Source organism: Patagioenas fasciata, chromosome 8 (assembly GCF_037038585.1).
Source record: "Patagioenas fasciata isolate bPatFas1 chromosome 8, bPatFas1.hap1, whole genome shotgun sequence".
Taxonomy (NCBI): Eukaryota; Metazoa; Chordata; class Aves; order Columbiformes; family Columbidae; genus Patagioenas; species Patagioenas fasciata.
The window spans coordinates 10312881-10333821 of record NC_092527.1 but is presented as its reverse complement, the minus strand read 5'-3'; the positions used below and the strand labels follow the sequence as shown (position 1 = coordinate 10333821).

The 20941-nt window shown below is 44.0% G+C and overlaps 1 long non-coding RNA gene across 1 annotated transcript in view; it reads left to right on the top strand.

The window, feature by feature from the left end:
- Positions 1-5295: 5295 nt before the first annotated feature.
- Positions 5296-20941, top strand: part of LOC139828488 (uncharacterized) — a 53908-nt gene continuing 38262 nt past the window's right edge. Inside the window, exon 1 of the long non-coding RNA XR_011740164.1 lies at positions 5296-5350. This is a non-coding gene — a long non-coding RNA (uncharacterized lncRNA). The remainder of the gene's footprint in view (positions 5351-20941) is intronic.

Genomic DNA, 20941 nt, shown 5'->3' with positions numbered 1-20941 from the left:
AATAAATGTTTTTCCAGTTTTATGTTTAGAAATAAGGAAATTATTTGCAGCTTTATTAGAAATATTTTCAGTTGGACTAGTGTGATCAGTGCATTATACCTCAAAAGGTCCTAGAGTTAAAAAAACAGCTGTGTGATTCATTACTGTATATGTCATGGCAAATCAGACAAGGCAGCATTTTTGGTCAAGTAACTGCTTTTTTAGAGCAGGTATCTTCCCTTAAAGCTTTCGACTTCGTAGAATTAGCAATTCTTCACTTAGAGCAACTCTTTTTCCCATTATTTTTAATGAAGACAAAGCAGGTTTGGGGAGGAATGCCCTAATAAATTCTTTGCTTGGTGTTGGGACTCTTATCTACTGCTTTCGGTTTCTCTGTAAAAAGAACAAAGGGAGTTAATTTAAGTGGCTTAATTATACACATAGGGTCACAATCCCCATCCTTAAGTATCACTTCTAGCTCTTCCCCTGTGCTTTGTTTTTGTGTAGAGATTTGATTATAACATTGCATCTGCACTGTTCATCTGTTTCTGTTTTAGAACAACATCTTTAGCGCTTTAACACTTAGTTGTGAAATTGCCTTTATTTCTTTATCAATTTTTAAACTGATTTGAAGTCTTTTTACTCCAGCACTGGAGAAGACTCTGCTGCTTTCTGGATTTTATCATGTCTCAGCTGCAAATATCAAGGCTTGAGGGGGAAAAAATAAGAGTGGGCCTCTTTGCACTGTCCTTACACAGAATCACAGAATGTCAGGGATTGGAAGGGACCTCGAAAGCTCATCCAGTCCAATCCCCGTGTCAGAACAGGAACACCCAGATGAGGTTACACAGGAAGGCGTCCAGGTGGGTTTTGAATGTCTGCAGAGGAGACTCCACAAGCCCCCTGGGCAGCCTGGTCCAGGCTCTGGCACCCTCACTGAGAAGAAGTTTATTCTCGTATTTAAGTGTGTTCCAGTTTGTACCCATTACCCCTTGTCCTACTGCTGGTTGTCACTGAGAAGAGCCTGGCTCCATCCTCCTGACACTCACCCTTTATATATTTGTAAACATTAATGAGGTCACCCCTCAGTCTCCTCTTCTCCAAGCTAAATAGACCCAGCTCCCTCAGCCTTTCCTCATAAGGGAGATGCTCCACTCCCTTCATCATCTTTGTTGCCCTACGCTGGACTCTTTCCAGCAGTTCCCTGTCCTTCTGGAACTGAGGGGCCCAGAACTGGACACAATATTCCAGGTGTGGTCTCCCCAGGGCGGAGTAGAGGGGCAGGAGAACCTCTCTGACCTACTGACCACCTTCTAATACACCCCAGGTACCATTGGCCTTCCTGGCCACAAGGGCCCAGTGCTGGCTCATGGTCATCCTGCTGTCCACCAGGACCCCCAGGTCCCTTTCCCCTACACTGCTCTCTAATAGGTCATTCCCCAACTTATACTGGAACCAGCGGTTGTTCCTACCCAGATGCAAGACTTTACACTTGTTATATTTCATTAGATTTTTCCCCACCCAACTTTCCAGCCTGTCCAGGTCTCTCTGGATGGCAGCACAGCCTTCTGGCGTGTCAGCTACTCCTCCCAGTTTGGTGTCATCAGCAAACCTGCTGACAGTCACTCTATTCCCTCGTCCAAATCATTGATGAATACATGGAATAATACAGGCCCCAGTACTGACCCCTGAGGCACTGCACTAGATACAGGCCTCCAACTAGACTCTGCCCCATTGATCCTTAGATACTTCTGTTGTTCAGAAAGGAAATCTGAACTGATTTCAGTATTTTCACTGCTTTCAGCGTTTCATCTTTAATCTTACTGTATTTTTCCCTAAGGAGTGCTGGGGTTTTTTTCCGTCTTAGGCGCTAAGAGCGCTGGGCAGAGGCAAAGCTTGAACAGTCACTTATGCCGCCTACATTTTAATGCTGTTTCCTTATCATTAGGCAATATTTATCCTTTAATTCCTGGCTAGGTTTGCTTAAGCCCCAGTCTTCACCTTGTTAGAGGAAGAATATCAGCTGTAAATATAAATATTCAAAAATATTTTCTTGTTGCTCCTCCAGTTCATGCTATCCCTTGTATTTTGTTCCATGGCCCTCCTGGTGACTGTCTCAGCATGGAGAAGCAACAGGGATTTGTCTGAATCTGCAGTCCCCTGGCTGGCACATGTCCTCTGCTTTATTTTGTCATCAGCCGGTGATGACACATCCCTACACCCACGCACCGTGTTAAAAACCGGGTCAGGTATGAAGGCAGGGCTCGAGTTCCTTTTTCCAGACAGTAAACTTTGCCCAGTATTCATGTCAACCTCATCTCAGTGATCTTTTTCATTATCCCCTTTGATATTTCATCAAAGCTGTTTGCTCCTTTGTTGGAGCACTGTATGTTATTGCTTGAAGTGAAGGCTACAGATTCATTTTTAGACTTTATCCTTTTTAATCCGTGCAGAGTGAAGTACAAATAAACCTTTGCTTTGTTGACTGATACCCTTGCAGCTAAGCAGCAGGGAAAGGAGTAGGTGAACTTTTCACACCACCATCTGTAACCAGCTGGTTCTGCCATCCAGTGTTTAACTTGCCTGAGGCAAATAATTGTATTGTGTCTTACAGCATGCAAGAGATCTAATTTTTTTCCATGCAGCAAGTTATCAGTAGTTCATTGGAAAGGTCATCTTTCTTTTTATCCCTTGCTACAGGAGATGTAAGATTTCCTAGAGTATTTTTTTCATAGATGCAATCCTTCCATTACAGTGAAATTTGTGAAAATAGTGGACAGATGTACAGCTACAGGCAAACTATATGTAAATCTGGGATGATCCTTTCTTGTAGTAGCAGAATTTCTTTGTACCAAGATGTCCAAATCCGTGAAGAAACGTGTGGGCTGTAGCGTGCAGTGGGAGTTGTGTTTGTCCCCGCCTGAGGAGGGTGGCAGACCACAGCGGCTGCGGATTTTTGTGAGGGAAAGGGAGTGGGAATGTGGCTGAAAAGCAGATGAGGTTTGGGGATCAAACTGTTTCCAACTCCTGCACGCGTGTGGCATGACCCCGAATTGCACCAGGCTCATTTTAACTTGATATTAAAAAGTTACAGTACTTTCTATGCTCGATACACTCCTGTTCCTCTGAGCCGTCTCCTCGTTTAGGAAACAAACTGATATTGGGGTGAATAAACCAGAAAACAAGCACGTTGCAGCAATTTTGATAGCTCATGAAAACACAGTCTGGCTCTGTGTGGACTGGTGTGACAGTGTGGCTTTTACCCTAAGTGTGAAACGCTGCTTAAGTGACATCGTCTTGTGTAACAGCAGCCTGGTTGTGCCAATGACAAGGTAAGGCTGAACAGCCCGGATGACTCTTCAGTAATTTTTTAACAACGTCTGTCACTTGGGCTTTAAATTTCTATACCGGGCTTTTGTCTGCAAGGTAGTAGTACTGCCAGCAATCAGTTGGCTTTATTTAATTGTCCTTGTCATGAAAGGCTCCAGGGAAAAACATGTTTCTTGTTTAAATTCTTTTTTGAAGAGATTCTGCATGTGCAACGCCTCATTTCTTGTTTGCCGCAGCCTCGCTCACATGATTTTCTACTTTCCTCTGCACTTTCTCCCCTGCTGTCCCATCCACAGTGATCATAGGCCTGACTGAATTCTCATCTCCCTCTACTGACACCAGAAGGAAAAGAGAGGCTGCAGTATATTGCAGACACGCCTAAGGAAGCTACAGTCCGTGTACACAAAATGGAGTTGCTCCAGATATGTCCGGGTTGAAAGAAATTGCTATTTCTTTTCACCATCCCCTATCTCATGGTTAGTCAGGTTTAGAATTAAACGTTGGTGTCACTATTCAGTGACAGCTGGCTCTGAAGATGGCTGCAAGAAGCCCGGCAGCAGCGATGTTACACCCAGCTCCTTCCACCTGCTTTCTGCTGCACCTCCCGACTTATTTAATCCATTTCAAACCATTATGAAATCCTTATATGATAGAGATGCAATTGCTCGCACAAATGTTCAATCCTTTTTTGATGCCGCCTAATCTCTTGGTTTCAAGGCTACAATAGGACAGTTCATCAGTCTATCGTTGCGTTGTGTGTTTCCTTTTATTGTTTTAGATTTGCTGCCTCTCTGTTCCGCTGAAGATATAAATGGGAACAACGACAGCAAACAGGAATGCTTGACCTAAGGATACACCCTCCAGTTTAATGCTGTATTTTTGTATTGTCTGGTTTCTCTTATTTCTGTGGATGGACGCTTTTCCAGGGCCTCTTGTTTTTATGTATGTCTGCGTGCCTTGAAATGGGCAAGCAAACTGGTAAGCAAAGTGCTTGTGTAAGGAAACTCTCAGCAGGGGCCTGGTTTTACTTGTGCTGAGACCTGTGGGTAAACCACCAGCCGTGGCCTCTGTGAATGCGCTGATTAAAAACCCCACACAGGTAAAAATTAGCTTTGGAAATATAAAAGCAAGGAAAAACAATGACTTATGCAGCAGTCATCTCTGTTGAAGAATGTATCACAGAAAAGTAAAACTGGCAGCAGCAGGGATCCTGCAGTCATGGTCTTAACAAATTGCTATGGATCTGAACTGGCTATTTATTATCTGTAATCCTATTGGTCTACTAGGAATGAAGGAAAATAATTACTAATGACAGATTTTAGTTAGAGTTAATTTATTAGTGGTGGAACTAATTGCATGTTCCAGGTGTTCATCAGTTTAGCAAGACAACATTTAACTATCAAATGTTCCAATTACAATGTGGTTAATTAAACATGATTAAACTGGGTTTGCAAACACGCAACTAATTATATATAATTACACTTGTAGTGGGTTTATGGTATGCATCATGCAAGATATATGTGGTTTTTAAAAACTGCTTCTTGTCAGAGAGACTACCTTATGCTTATATGTTAATATATAGGTATTGATAGCTTGCTGTGTTTTTAAGCCAGAAATCAACTATGGAAAAGTTGTAGTGAGATTCTAATTTAGCAGAGCAGTTAAGAACCATTAAAAAAGGCAGAGGGGAGAGTGGAATCTGCTCAGAATTCACAACAGAATTCAGGAAGTCTTGTGTGAATTGGTAAAAGCTGGTAGTACTTGGCTATTTGAATTCTTCTGCTATTAAAGGCGCACTGACTGGTTCTCAGCCCGACTCAGGGGCAGGGCGTGGGGAGAAAGCTCATCAGTGCGCACACCAGCGCTGCAGTCGCAGCCAGTGCCTTGAAAGAGCGGGCATTGCTGCATGAAGTGCCTGCGGTGGCGCACGATTTACACCAGGCCTCTTGGGCCGCAGCCCCGCCCCGCGCGCCACCGGTGGCGCCCACAAGATGGCGCTCGGGGGCTGGTGATGTCGCCTCACAGGAGACAACACGCCAAGGTAACTGAACTCGTTCCCGCCGCTTTCCGCTGGTGAAGTGTTCTGTTGATGTTTGTCCCGGATAGTGTAAACGTCTGTGCCGACTTCATAACTTAAAAGCTGTGGCGTGGTTAAAGTCTTTGGTGTTTGTGGTGAGTTATTATCCCTTTGAGCGCCTGGCGGCTTTGTTGCGTACCAAGCCTCTGGGACTGCCCTTTAGGTTTAATTCAGGTCCTAATGGACGCACATGGAATAGAAAACATTCAAGTAAGTGCTGGCTGTAGATAAATGTTACAGGGAGAGTTATATCGAGGCTGCTTTCTAATTTGGTGTGACCAGGTGGTTTGCATTCTGGAGAAAGCAGGTCTTTCTTGCTTAAAAACCTGTTTGCAGTGATAGCGCACACACCACGGCCATGGGTTCTGCCCTAATGAATTTACTGTTCGCTGTCTGTGTGAGATTTGCAGAGCACACTTTGGTGTTTTGTTTTGTTTTTGTTAAACTTTTTAGTTCGTTCTTACATGCCTGAGTGTTCATGGGAATATAATACTTGTTTACCAGAGTAATGTGTCTCTGGTATCCATATGAATATAGTGAAGTATGTTTATGTTCCGTCCCTCTTCCCTTGCATACAATTGCGTGGCCATACAATTGGAAATCTGCAATAGTGCCAGGCAGCAATTGGAAATCCACAGTAATATCAGGCATCTCAGGTAAGAAACCATGCCCTCTCTTCCCTAGTCATCTGTGACCATTAGCCTAATCACTAGTAATGAAACTAAATGAAAGTCAGTAACAATTGCAAATAACTTTAAATTGTGATTTTTATTTGAAGCCTGTTCTATCCTGACACAGATATTTTCTGTTCTCCCTTTTTTGTGTGCCACATGTACCAGAAAGGGAGAAGAGTTCTTCCTCTAATTGAAATTCATCTTATACAGACATCTAGTGCCAGTAGGATATACTGGAAATACTAAAACTGCAATGGATTTATAACTCTCCTGAGGTGTTTTCCTGAACCAGGAGATCAGATTTCTGTCCTGCATTGAAAGTGAATTTTGCATTGAATTTTCCTGTCCTTCTCAATACGATCAGCTGAGCTGTCACATGCAGCACTGAGAAGCAGCATGGCTGTGCTAGGTGAGCAATCCAACCTGGCAAGGCCTCTCACCTGGGGAGAAGACACCTTTCCTCACATGCTGTGGACAATCCAGAGATGGCCTTTGGATGGAGCAGGTTTTGCTCTTGCCCCCTGGCCTTGCTGGGCTCCTGTTGGTTTCCCTACTAGTTGATAGAGAATTTACATTTAAATAACTTATTCCAGGGACAGTTTGTTGCCCAAAGAAACTAATGATGCATGTGACTGTGGCTGAGAGGTTGAAGTGTTACAATGTTAGGATTCAGCAGCCCTGAATTGGTGCTGTTCTGTGAGGAAATGGGAAAATGAGAAGAAGGAGGTTAGTGCTCCCCTGGCACCTTCATATTATTGTTGTGAAAAACTCAAACAGAAAAAAATAACATCGCTGGGGATAGCCACATACTCTGATTTCCCTGCAGCCATCTCCTGTATGTCTGTCTGTCTGTCTGTTTTTAGGCTGGTGAGTGACTCCGAGATGAGCTGGAGTTAGTGCCCGCAGGCTTTGTGAGCCTGGGTGCAGGATGAATGCTTGTGGGTGGCTGTGTGGCTGCCCGTGACACGCACAGTGTCTGCGATGGTCTCCACAGGAGTGTGGTGTACATGGGGCGTAGGGACTTCTGTGGTGCCTGCTGATGTGCTCCTGAACCGGGATGTGGCCCACTGGGGTTCCTGGTAGCCCCCTGCTTGTTGCTGTACTAGCCATGGAGGTCTGGAAATGGCATTAAAAAATTTAGTCTTTTTTTTTTTCTTTTCATGAGCAACAAATTACAATGAAATGAAAGAGGATTAAAATAAGATATTGTACTGTGTGTTTTAGGCGGTTTTATACTTCTCTCTGACAAGGAGGCTCAAACAGAGCAAAATAATATTGAGTAAGTCTTTACTTAAGTGCTCTTGAAAGTTAATCAATCCACTTGTGCCTTAAACAATGTTAGTTTTTCAGTTCAGAGGGTCTGGGGAAAAATTCACCAGGCTTCCCTGGCTTTAAAAAGGGAGCAGGGCTGGAAGCAAACTAAGATGAGCTTGTTTGCTGTGTCTTGATGGGATTAAGATGGGGTGCTGTACTGTCACTCAGATGATGTTTTCTGTGTATTTAATTGACCATTGCAGTTTGCAAACAACCCATTAGCTAATGTATTTATGCTTCGGGAGGCTAATGCTGAGTGGTGATGGTCTCTTCATCTTGCATTTGTTACATAAAAATTTAATGTAATTTGAAGGAGTTTGGGAAAAGAACAGCAAAAAGGCAGGAAGGTGAGTTTTCTCTTTGTGCTTGTTAATACAGATCTATAATTTGAAGGCTTTGAAGAGCATTAAAATGCATCAACTTCTAATGGAACTGCAAGGGAAAACAAATTTAATCCCTGACTTAATCTGCCACTGAAACTTTGTTCTTAAAAGTTGAAAAGGGATGTAAAAGCCCTTCTGAGCTTCAGAGCACCCCTGGTGCTGTACCTCACCTCTGACCACATCACAGCAGGGCTGGGCAGGGAGAAGGGTGACAGTAATTAGCAGATGCCTGTGTGTGACAGCTGGATTAGTGTTTTTAATCTTGCTCATTTACAGTGTGCAATACCCTTTCCTTCCCCCCTCCTGGAGAAGCTGTCTCCCTGTTTCTGTGAGCTTTGGTGGTGAGGTGCAGATGCTGATGCTTGCTGCTGCCTTCTGGGTGAGATCTTTGCCTTCAGGTTGCTAAGACCAGCTTAGCAGTGGAGCAAGCACAAGGTTATGCTTGCCAAAGCCTGCTAAAATGGTGAGGAGGGAAAAAAAATACAAAAAACTGCATGAAAATCTTCAAGAAATTGCAGTGAAGCTGCTTAATGACTGAGGAAAGGGCTAACTAAAAGATGAAAGAAAATTACTTGGAAACACAAAGTGAATTGCTACAAAATGGATATTTATGCATGAGCAGGTTTGTGAAGTCTTGCTCTCTGTTTCAAGTATGCGGTTAATGAACAAAACCTTGGATGGTTCTGTTCAGTTGTAATTATTGCATGATTTGTCTGTGTGGTGAGAGGAGAGAGAAAAAAAATAAAATAAAGGTAGCTGAGCATAGCAGGTGGTGAAGGTGAGCAGGGGGGTGTGGGGCAGCTTGGCCTCTCCTGCACCAAGCAGAGGGTGCTTTTGCCCTCCATGTCTCAAAGGAGATCGTGCCACCTACGTACGTGAGCAACGCTGCTTCATAATTACTCCTAAAATAATGAGATGTGTGATCGCACGCCCAAGAGAGCATCTGCAGACTGTACGGGTGTGCGTTAATCCTTATTTTTGTGTTGGGGGATATGTGGGGTGCCCAGGGCGGGCAGCAGGGCTGAGGGTCTCTGGGGGGAAAGGCCAGGGCTGCCCTGGGCACAGCTGGTTCTGGTGGCCCCTCGCTGGGCCCTGCTGAGCCCCTTGGCCCCACGGGGACACCTGGGAGGCAAACAGTGTGGGGAGAGGCAGAGGGGTCTGGAGTGAAGAAGGGAAAGTGAGGTGGGGAAAAGGAGCAAGGGAGAGCGATTTAGTTTTGTTTCTCATCACCCAACCTAGTTTAATTGCTAAGAAATTAAATTAATTTTATCCAAGTTGAATCTGTTTCACCTGTGACAGTAATCAGTAAGGGATCTCCCTGCCTGTATCCATCTTTGTGTCCTGACCCACCAGGCTTTTCACTGTGTTTTCTCCCCTTGCTGAGGAGGGGCAGTGAGGAGAGCAGTTGGGTGGGCATCTGGCAGCCAGCCATGGTCACCCTGCTACAGAGAAATACTCGTCAGCCTCTGAAACATAACTGGTGGGGTTTAGAAGAAGAGGTTCTGGTACTGACTGCTGCTGGGACCTTGTGCTCTCCAGCATGTGTGTGGTCATGGGGAGCGTCCTGGAGGCACTGTTCCCCAGGTGCGTCAGGAATCAAAATGCAAATTGTACCATCCAGGACCCCATACACACACTTAAACATTAAATTGTCTTCCCTGAAGCAATGACTGGATCACTTACATATATATTAATGATTTTAAACAAGAATTTTTGCTGCTTGTTAATTTTATTTATTTATTTGCAACAGGTGGTTTGGGGACAGCATTGTGTTAGCTTGGACAGGCGAGAGCCACAAGGAATAGGGTAGAGCTGCAAGGAAGATGGTGCGGCAGAAGAGACGATGGCCCTGCTGAAATTCATGCCACACTGGCAAGACCAGAGAAAGAAATCGAGAAGCACATAGATGCTGTTTGCCATCAGGGTTTGCATATTTTAATATACAAAATTTGCTTACATAATGGGCAGCAAACACTGGAAGGCCAGAGCTTTAACCTGGCAGGTCTCTGGGCTGCATCCCTGCTGGGTTTGGTGGCATTTTCTTAGATTTTTGGTGGGGTGTGTAGGTAAGAGCAAGATGCGTCCTGCTCTCACACAAGAAGCACAAAGCAGTTAAATATTAATTGTGGAAAGGCCAGTCCTCTTTGTTGCCTGGTTTGAAATGACACCCCAGTTTTGTACCCAGGGATGTGCAGCAGCTTCTGCTTGGAAATGGAGATGCTTAATCCCAAAGCGCATTTTATGGGAACTGCAGATGGCAGTAGGGGATAAGGTTTACAGAAAAAAAAAAAATTCCTTTCTCCACAGTAGCTTGGCATATGGCAAAAATTTGAATCTCTGTAAAGAAGCCTTTTCTTAAAGCCAACACTTTGTATTTTGAAGGACTCGTCAGCTCCTTTTAGGTGTAATGTTTTCAATAGCTCTGACACTTCCTGCTCCCTTTGGGATGCGCTGCACTGCTTTGCCCTGGGCTGGGTTTATGGTGGTTGTTTTGCAGCATTGGCATGGATCTGTAAATGCTCATTTAATTCTGCTTTTATTACTGGCTATGTAACTTAAGTGTATGTTAGTTACATTTACCACAATTGAAATCATGTCCATTTGAATTTAAGAAACAGGTGAATTGCTGTACATTAGCTACAGGACTTGCAAGTCCTGTGTGTTACACAGAAAGATCTTGAACAGATCTGAATGATCTTAAATACAGGAGATTTTATTAATCTTGGTTTGGTTTCTAGTCACCGAGAAAAATCTTAATTAAAGGATTTGCAAAGAAATAATGAGCAGACTGTTGTCCCTCATACTCTGTGTATTTTTGACTTAGGGGTTATCTGTCATCTAGAGCTTTCTCATTTAGGATGCACACATTTATTTGTCTGGTTCAGTCAGAATAAAGAATGTACTTATGTTTATTAGATGCCATGGGGAACTTGAGAGAGACAATGCACTGAAATAAAGGTGCATTTGTGTGGTTCAGGCAGCTCATTGTATAAACAGATGCACGCACATGTGCTGTCTATGCGCTGGGATCAGCCAGCAGTGTGTGTGGTTTTCTGTTTTTGAAGTTACGCTGTGCTGGATGATGATTAAGCTGGTAAAACTTTGCAAAACAACCAAGGTGGTTATTTCCGAGCTCTGAAGTGAGGCTGAGTACAGAAGAATTGGTTTCTAAAACGTACTAATTGTTGTTACTGATAAAGTTGTACTATAGTACAAGTGAAAATCCTAGAGGGGCTTATTCTGATACTGGTGGGGTCAGTTCAGAATCTGGAGTGAAGTTTCTTGGTAGCATGTTTTCCAATTAAAAAGCAATAGCAAAGTACTTAAATGCATTGCTGGGAATTAAATACTGCTCTAGAGCTAATTGCTTTTGTTGGTAGTTTTTCAGATGTACACCAGAAAGAAGACAGGTTGGACTGTGAAGGACTCATCTGTGTTTTAAAAGCCTACCCTGGCATGAAACTCTCCCATGTTGTTTTCTACCTTGTGCTTCTTCCTTGGCACTAAGCACTGATTACAAGACATATGTGCACATTTGCTCCTGGTTGGAGCAGGAGTGTCAGTGAATCTCTGTACAGGAGCCAGCGCTGTTAGAGAGCACGTCCCGGCCTCCCGAAGGGAAATACTAACATACAGTATGATGTAGAACTGCATTACCTATTAAAAAGCAATTATTTAGGGCATGTAGAAAAGAGAGCATATTATAAATTAAACAAAGAACAAGATGCATTTTAGTAACTTCCTGAGTAATGGGAGATCTCAGACTGTGTGCATGTAGGGTTTTACTGTCAGTATGCTGTTCTCAGGGAGGATCCTGGGCAGGGGGCTCAGGAGGGACAGAGGTGTTCTGTGCACGTAATCAATCACAATTTAAGGAGAATTAGCTCAAGCTGCACTCATGCATCCTTCCTATTCCCTTATCACAAACATTTGTCTGAATTTATTTGGCTGAACGTCTGATGAAAGCAAATGTCAGGGTTGCATTGCCTACCCTGAGTGCTGAATTTGGCTTGTGTGCAGGATCACGACTGTACTTGTCCAATCAAGGGAGAGCTGAAGCGCACCTTAACAATTATAATCAAAGCCACACAGCTCAAATTATGAATGTTTGATCCTCAGATCTTATAATCAACCCAGAGAAGAAACACCCCAGAAGCTATTTTATTGAATAAATTTAAATAATGCATTAATTTTAGAAAATAATTGCATATGAGCAAATGGCTAAGTTAATCAAAGTATTAATTTGTTCAGCTCTTAGGGATATGTAAAAACTTAAATAATGTGTAAATATCACATTTGGCATGTGCATACTTAACACTAAATATGAGTTAGATGTAGTGCACACATAGCTGAATAGAGACTATGTAAATGTGCTTTAATGATGCTTAATGGGGGACTGATATACATCGGGTTTGGAAATGGTATAGGAAATTGCACAATTCCAGTTTTGATGCACAGGTTGTTGTGTATTTCCCTCATGACCCAGCTCTTGGTGCAGAATTCCAGTCAATGTCATGGACGGAGACATGCTGGTAACACGCTGGCTTTTGGCAAAACTTTTTGCATATAGTAAATTAAATGCAGAGTATGTCCGTATTTATGAAGTGTCCCAAACTGTGCAACTCAGCTGGAAAAAGATGTCCACACCAGTTTGTGGTTTGCAGGACTCACGCAGCCCAAACAGGTTGGGGTGGAACTTCCCAGGGGCCCCCTTGGGAGCTGCAGTCTTTTCTGGGAGTGAACTAGGAAGATGAGAACATTAAATAGCTTGTGGTGGTCTGTTGGCAGATATTTTGGGCTGGCAGAAAACTCCAGTGGCCTTCACTGTAGCTGGGCCACCCCTTGTGGGCCGTCAGGGTTTGCAGCATTTGTGTCTGTGCCGAGCAGACGGCGGCTGCAGCAGGGAGCGTGGTGATATCATGCCAGTGCAAATGATAGTGCAGAAAGCCGATATTTAAAGTTGAAGTTAATGCGCCTGTGATCCTACTGTGCCTGCTTTGTATATGTGATATATTCATGGGGAAAAGTACTGTGCTCTTTCCTAGATTGACAGGAGGTTTTCATTTCTTACAATGTACCAGTCCTGATCTGATTTAGCTATTTCTACCCTGGCATGTGGCAGTGGTGTGGTATATTAACAGTCTCGCAGCAGTCTTCAGTGGGCTCAATAAAATTAATGTGATTATTAGTCAAATACTGGCTGACGATTTTCTTAGGCTGGGCTCTGACAAGAGTTGTGGTTGGGAAATTATGGTTTTCTTTTGTTATTTCATTTCACTTAATATTGATGTGTGGGGTGATGTATATGGTGGTTATTTTTTTTTTAAATAGGCTCTTTATCCTGACTTACTCAGAGACTGGAGTCTGGTATTTGTATTAAATATTGTATCAAGTGATTTGCAGTAGCTGTGGGGTTTAGTGGGATGAGAGCTATTTGTTTTTTACACAGAAACCTGTGGTTCCTTTTGTTAGGGCTTTGGATTGCTTTTATACTCTGTTATCACAGGAGAAATGCAAATGCTACTGAAAAATTATATTTTGATTACAGACACAGGTAGCAAAGAAGCATTGCAGAAGAAGTTAGGTTTGTCAGCTTTTTCTTCTTTTTTAAATATGGAAATTATATTCTACTGCCCTCCTGCTGAGAAAATAGCAGGCAGAAGCTTGGATGAGAAATGTACCATTGCAACCGCTGTCAGCCTGAGCTTTAGCGGTCCAGCCTTGTAGGAAGTTAGAGGGGAAGGCATCCCAGGGCTGGCACGTCTTTTTGAGGATTTCTGCGGTGGTGTGCAAAAACCAGACTGGGAATGGGCTGAATGTGGAGAAGCCAATGTGTGATTTTTTTTTTTGTACCCAGATTAGCAGCGATGCTGTGGCAGCTGGCGCAGCGGGAAGGCTGTGTATGAGCAGGACAAGGAGGGGAAGCAGCTGAGGTGCTTGCAAGGGGCTGCTTGTCCCATAAGGAGAAGCCAGCAGGGGCTCTTCCTGCCGGCAGTCTCCAAACTGGAGCTCCCAGTGGCTTTCCCTTCGTTTTGGTGATGGCTCTGACTCCCTGCCCAGCCCCATGGTAGTGCTGGGGAAAACTCATGGAATCGTAGAATGGCCTGAGTTGGAAGGGACCCACAAGGGTCATCGAGTCCAACTCTTCTCCCTGCAGCCTCATCGTGCTCCCTGCACACATGCTCTTCTGTTCCTCCTTGGCTTATTTATCTTAACTCATTAAAGTACATTTATGCATTTATTGCTGTTTCCCCCTAGGAGGGGGTGACCCTGTCCTTGGGCAAGGCTGTGCTCTCTGGGAGCACCTGACACTGTCTGGATGTGATGCTGGTTGGTCTTCACTGGCTGGTCTGCCTTTCTTCATCCTTGGTGGCTTCTCAAATATGCATCCTTTGGATTTTCTGTCACCAGGTAATCTGATCGATATGATGAATGGCTGCCAAAATTCAGGGGGGCCCTTGAAGCTGATACACAAAGTACATTACATTATTCACTGACCTGTTGCACCTTAGGTTATTTCCTTGCTCATGAAGAACAGCTATTTAATTCTGTCCTTCTGCAGCTCCTGAAGAAGAGCAGGGAGGAGTAATCAGAGCATTTTGTGGAGGAAAAAGACCCTTTCCAGCCAGCTGAAAGACACGCAAACTCCATTTCATCTCAGCTTATAAAACAGCACTAGAAGAGTGCTATAGTTCTGCTTTTCATGTTATCTAGTACATCAGGAACAGAAAGCAGTGCATTTAATGTTACATATTTAAATGTGTTGGCATTTATCTATTCAGCCATGTTTACTAGAGTAATTACAGGTTAGATTAGGTGTGATGCTTGGTGACCTTTAAGGAAGGGACCAAAACAAAGGGCAAAACAAGTTTTACAGATGCTAGGCAGAACAAAACCTTCAACTACTTGCCATGATCTCAGTATGTATCAGGAAAGTAAAAGACTTGATGCAGACAGAAGAGATTCTTATAGGTCTCGGTAAAAAATTCAGATAAAGCAAAAACCACCACACCAACAAAATAAACCACAGTTGTCTCTGTGATAGCGAGGGGGAAAATGGTTGCAATCCTTCAGTTATGGTTTTTGAAAACATAGAATAATCAGTGCTAGCAGCAAAAATAGGATTCTGCTGATATTTTTCAATTTTGTCTCAACTGTTAAACCCTGATTAGATTAAATACGAGTTTGTTATTTAAACGTGAAAATAATTTATGGCAGCACAAGATAGAAATTGGAACTCAAAATATTAATGTTGGCTATTTATCTACTGGTTGCCTCCCATGCAAGCCATTAATTTGAGCACTCAGGTGTTTTCATGCTTACTGTGGGAAGCTTTTATGTTATTTGCATAGAGAAATTGCTTATTTCCAAATTATGTCTCACAGACTGAAGATATTTCCCCGGCGTGGTGTTGCTGCCGTTGCCTGCGGAGCCTGCCTGGGGAGAGCCTGTGTGCCCGTCCTGCTGGCGGCTCCCCTGGCCCTATCCTGGCATGACCACGAATCCTCTTCCCATCAGGTGGTTTTGTGGAGCATAAGGAAAGCAGCTGGTGGCCTCTTTGGTCCCAGTTTGGGGCAGCTTGTGCTCCAAAGGCAGTATGCTTTGCTCGTTGGGTGAGTGTGAAACCTTGGCAAATCGAGCAGCTGGAGAAACTGCTGCTGGTTTCAGTAGGGCTGGGTTCGGGTGCTCCAGCAGGGAGGTGTCAGTGCCCCGCTGAGGATGGGCATTTGCCAACCATGGCAGCTTTGGGATGGCTCTCTTTCAGAATGGAAGAAATTTGCCCAAATGCCAGTGTTGCCACGAGTGATCCCCTGAGTTTTTCCTTGATTTGATTTTGGATATTTGCTTCATTTTGTCTCCCCTGAGCATCCATATGTATGAGAGAGATTTTATTAATTTCCCTCCATCAAATTCAGACTCCTCTCAGCACAGGTCCTGTGCCTGTGTGTCCCCATTTGAATTGCTTTAATAACAGAGTGACAAAAGAAAAATTTTGCCTGGGCAACAGAACTATCATGTAGATTTTAACTTTAATATTACTTCTAGAATGTTTTCCCTATGTCACCTGTGGTGGGCTGTAATTGCATCTTCCCTTTTACCGGGAGCACCTGGAACTGCTCTGTCACTAATATCATTGGTGTCATTTCTTTCCTAAAGGAAAAACTAAGGCTGATTCTCCTTTAGATGAGAGTCAACTTCTGTCATATCTGTGGTTATGCAAAGCTGTGTAGACTCACCCTGGGATTTTGCAGACTCTCATCTGTGACCTGTTGCATTTCCATGGCACTATTGCGTATGTTCCCAGACCTGTTTTGTTTTTCCAGGGGACCAAACAACTGCTCGCCCCCTGATGTTCCTGTTGAGGCTTGGCTGAGGAAGGACAGTGAACTGCAGGACAGCAGTAGCTTGATATCTGTGTTACAGGTCATAGAGTCTCTCTTCCTTTTTGTCAAGCAGGTTCTAGTTTCTCAAAAATACTTAATAATAAAAAATTACTTTGGATTGCTTGAGCATTACACTTTCTGAAATACCGTTTGACAAAAAAGTGGGTTCAGTGATGCCCGTGTACATTACACTTTGAAAACCAGTTCTGTAATAATTCTTGGTTGGTAGTTTTCTTTTGTTGCTTATTCTGGGTATGCTGATTTGTCCAAACACCCTCAGCTGAAGATTATGGGCATTGCAGTAGCAAAGCCTAGCAATTATATTCCCTTTTCTGTGCCAGCCTGGAGGCTAATCCCCGTGTCCTTTTGTTTCTCTTCCTTTGTTCCCTGCTAGAAAGGAAAATGCCTCGACCTGTCGCCTTGGCTTTACATTTTTAAAGTTTTGTGTGTTTTTCTAGAGATTGCCAGAATTTTCCATAGGGGACAGGCACCACATCATGTCAGCAGGACTTCTGTCCTGAGGCAGGCGCTGAACTAATGTATTTCACATGAATGAGAGGCACATGCAGAGAGGGAGAGCAGATCAATGTTTAATTATGCAAATAGTCTTCTAGGCTTTAATATTAAAATGGAATAAACCTGTCATAATAGCTATGCTGGGGACAGGCTGTGAGTGAGCTGCTGTGCCCGGGTGCTGCACTACTGGCGGAGACACGGTGGGTCAGGGTCTGGTTGGGGGGTCCCAGCATCGCTGGAGAGCTGCACCCGGCTTCTGCTGGCCAAGGGAGAGATGAAGTTTCTGGTGAAAACTCAGTATAGCTGTGTCTGGCTGTAGTAAAGCTTTGTGGAGTGTTATTTAAAGTTCTCTCAGTATGAATTCAGGCTCTGTGTGGCTCACCTGATGGTCCCCATGAAGACACTTGTGTCTAGTGCTCTCCTGGCAGCTGCAGCTGCAGTGACTTGCGTGGTGAGGACTGTGAAGTGAGAGGCACTGCGCTCTGATGAGCCTGTGTTCTGCAGGGCTTTTGTAATGAGGAGGCCATTTAGTTGTGCTGGCCTTGATGAGCTTGTGTGGGAATCTAAGTGTGAAGTTTTCTCTTGGAAAGTGCTTCTCCAGTAGGGTGGGAGCTAGCTCCCTTCCTTGAGGGCCTTCCCTGTGGTTTGTGAGCACTGCCCACGCAGCCAGCAAGCTGCCTGGAGCATTGGGATACCAGTGCAGAAGTGTTACCATGGTGGAAGAAAGCTGCACCCATTTGCAAAATTTGACATGCTTTAAAACATTGTTTCTTTTCACTCTTCAATATGGTAGCTTCTCAGTCTTAATTCAAATCTTTGTAGCAACATTCGCACTTGTGCTCATTTTATCCATCTGTTTTAGCATCCCTGTGTTTCACCTAGTTGCTGGAGGGCCCCAGGAGGAAGGAGGCTCAGCACGCAGGCAGTGTGTGCTTCCTGCAGGGTTGAGACTACCTGACCATTTGAGGGTGTTCAGATCCAGAGGAAAGGTAAAAGCTGTGCAGTGCAGAGAAGTTTTAAGGGAACAGAGACATACAGCATGTTTCAGAAAGATGGACCCGGTTAGAAATCACTATTGCTTTGAAACACGCTTTATATTTTTCTCTTTAATCTCTCTTTTCCCTTTTTTTCCAGCAGGGAGTCCCCCCAGCCATTGGTGCTTGCATCCAGTGCAGTGGCAAGCCATACAGTTAATGTGGCTGGTGCGATTCTCTTTCAGAGGGTGGTGTTGAAGCTGTGTGGCTCTGCCTTTTCTGTGCCAATTTTTGGGATGTTCTCTGCTTTTGTTGTTTTCCCTGTTTCTTTTTTACACCCTGCTGCATCCTCATGTGGGTGAGCAGAAGTGCTCACCTGTGAGATGCTCCAGGAGGCATCATAGGGAGGGCACATTTCTTCTGATACCCTGCTTGCCTGGTAGTTGTGTTGTTCAGCATGACTCTTACCTGGCGTAGTTAAGATAATGCAGGAGGAAGAGGAATACTGCCTGCTGTTGTGTTAGATTAGGTAATGATTTTCTAGCTCTCACAAGCTATATCAGGTTTGTTTCAGTGCCCACACAGTGCTTTGATTCGCTATCAAAAGAAAGTCTTGAATTATGCAAAGAGTAAGGTATAAGCAGCAGAGCTACTGCTGAGCATGGTTTTACTTTGCTTCTGTTGAATATTCATGGTAATCAAAGATCACACAACTTTGTTTTCTGGAGTTAAAAATATTGTTTGATAGCCTGGACAATTCTAACCTGCACAATAGCTATTGATACAAATATCAAATAGGGAGTGAACAGAGGGACTGAGAACATGAGTCATGTTAATATTTTGGGTATATCTGACAAAAACAAGCACTTCAAAATGTTAATTTTTATTCTTTGCCAGTTCTTAATTCAAAAGTCTTTGCTTTAATACAGTGTGAAGGCATTTTCATCAGCAAACTGAGACAGCGGAGTCTAATTGCCATCTACCTTGTTTCTGAGTTATTTGTTATGAGAAGAGCTGTCATGAGGTGCATGGTATGGTGGAGAGGCAGAAAATGAGAATATTCATCACTGCAGGTTTGTAGAACTGTCTCACGTTTTGATGCTTGCTCAGGGAGGGGAGGCTCTTTGCATGATGACCACCCAGAAAATGTGTCCAGTGGTGAAGGAGGATGGTTAGAGGTGAAACAGGGCCAGTGTCAGCCTGTTTGCTTCTATGATATGGCAAGGGACCCGCTTTTCCCTTTGAGGTCTGCATGTTTCATTGTTAGGGTTCTGTGGTAGGGAGAGAAGGTAATTGAATACATTTTGGGCTGCGACAATGAGCTCTTCCCTCTAAAAGAATCATGTTTTGCAGTTTTCACTCTCAGCTTGCTTGACAGGATGATAAAAGGTAGCATGGTGTGCGTGCCTTGTTAAATAGGCACTTTCCTTCCAAAGGTGGGTAGATAATTTTAAAAATGCTCTGCTTGAGAAAGGCAATGAGAGAGCTGTGCAAGCTCAATGTGCTGATATAGGCAGTGGGACTGATCTTTAATCAGGAGGCAGGCAGGATGTGAGAGTTGGATTTCTGGGTGTCCCTGCCTGTTGGGCCTCAGGTGTGGGACAGGCTCTGAGGCTTTTGAAGCTGCCAGTGAAGCACACCGTGAAATCACTGCTCCTGACTCAGCCTGGGGTCCCAGTGCTAGGGAGCAGCTGCATATGGTGGGGCTTGAAGAGGGCTCTGAACACCAATGACAGCAGGGAACTGCCTGTTAATTTAAGGGATGTTGATCTTTCCTAGTGGTATTGTGCTAAGCAGTAGTGTGCCGATGAAGAATAAAGAGGGCAGCACTGGCAGCCTGTTTCCTTGGTGCCATTGAGGGTGGGTGAGGGCCAAGGGAAGGATAAGGGATTATATTTATTTCTGGTGCTTGGTGGTAGCTGAAAGCTTAGACTGCAACTCCGATGCATCAGCAGATGGATGTATGTGAAGATGAAGAAGAATATAGATGTTAGTGGTGCAAGCATATGGAGAAAGCAGAGAGGCTGGGAAGGCATGAACAGATGGAATGCAGAAAAATAGTGAGCAAGGTGGAAGGGGAGGAAGAGCCTTTCTGCCAGATGCATCCCAGTTTCCCTGCCCAAGAGAGGCTGTTTCCCAGCAAGGAGCTCGGGTACCTGCAGATGGCAGCTATGACACAGGAGATGGAGTTTTTGAGGTCTCCGGCAGCAAAATAAAGACCAGTATGAATCAAAAGGGAGAAAACAGCCACATTTCTTAGTCTGTGTCTGTGCTGAATGTTCCCTCTTGCAAAAGTGCTTCCTGACGGGCAGACCAGGGGCTGTGGGGATGTTGTGATGCCTCTGTGTCAGGGTTTAATAGGAGCCACTACTACATCCTCATAATCCACTTAGTTAAAACAGCTGAGAAATCAGAGGGGGAGTATCAGGCACTGCTTCCCAGCTGGCTGATGATGGTAGTGTGGAGAATGAGACCTTGAGAACTATAAATGCTTGAAGGAAAAGCCCCTGCAGGGTTTTGCTGTTCAAACCTAAATCTTTCCAGCCTGTCACTGGGTGCAGTGTAGTCCTGTTGTTGATGGTGCAGCGCTGAGCCCAGGCAATGAAACAGGTTACTTGAAAAAGCTGAAGGGAAAAAAAAAATGGTTAATAACTTTAATAGGACAGTGGCAAAAGCTGTTAACTGAAATATCATCAAATAGTGCGATGAGTGAAGGATCACCTGGCAAACCATCTTTCATCCCACCAGCATCTCTCTCGCACTTTTCCTCTTTACTGTTCTGCTTTTATGTTCCCTTTGGGATCATGCAAACAACAGGCAATCAGGCAAGGATTTGCAGGGCAGATTAGTGTTGTGTAAGTGTGGTGTTGTTGTTGTGTTTTTGTTGGTTTTTTTTTAATTTCCTATAGCATAATAGAATAATGCCAATACTTTTTTTCTAAAGTGCCTCAATCCTTGTTGCTCTTTCTGTGGATCACTGAGAATAGAAGTGATGTGACTGCTGCACTTTGTGTGGTGCATTCAAATATATTTAAACGCATTCTGATGTTGCAAACTCATGATAAAACAGCCAGGAAATGCTAAAAGAAGGCTGTTTGGGGAAACATTTTGGATTTTGCAGACTGTTTGCAGGTAAAGCAACGTAGCTGGTTAGCCATCCAAAATTGTCAGCAAGTCAGTATCAGGCTCACTATAAAGCTGAGCGCTAAGGTAGACTTGGCAACACGGAGGGAGGATCACCTGCTTGGCTCTTCTCCCATGCATGTCTGTGCTGGACTCTGCACTCACCACTGCTTGTGGTGAAGTGGCT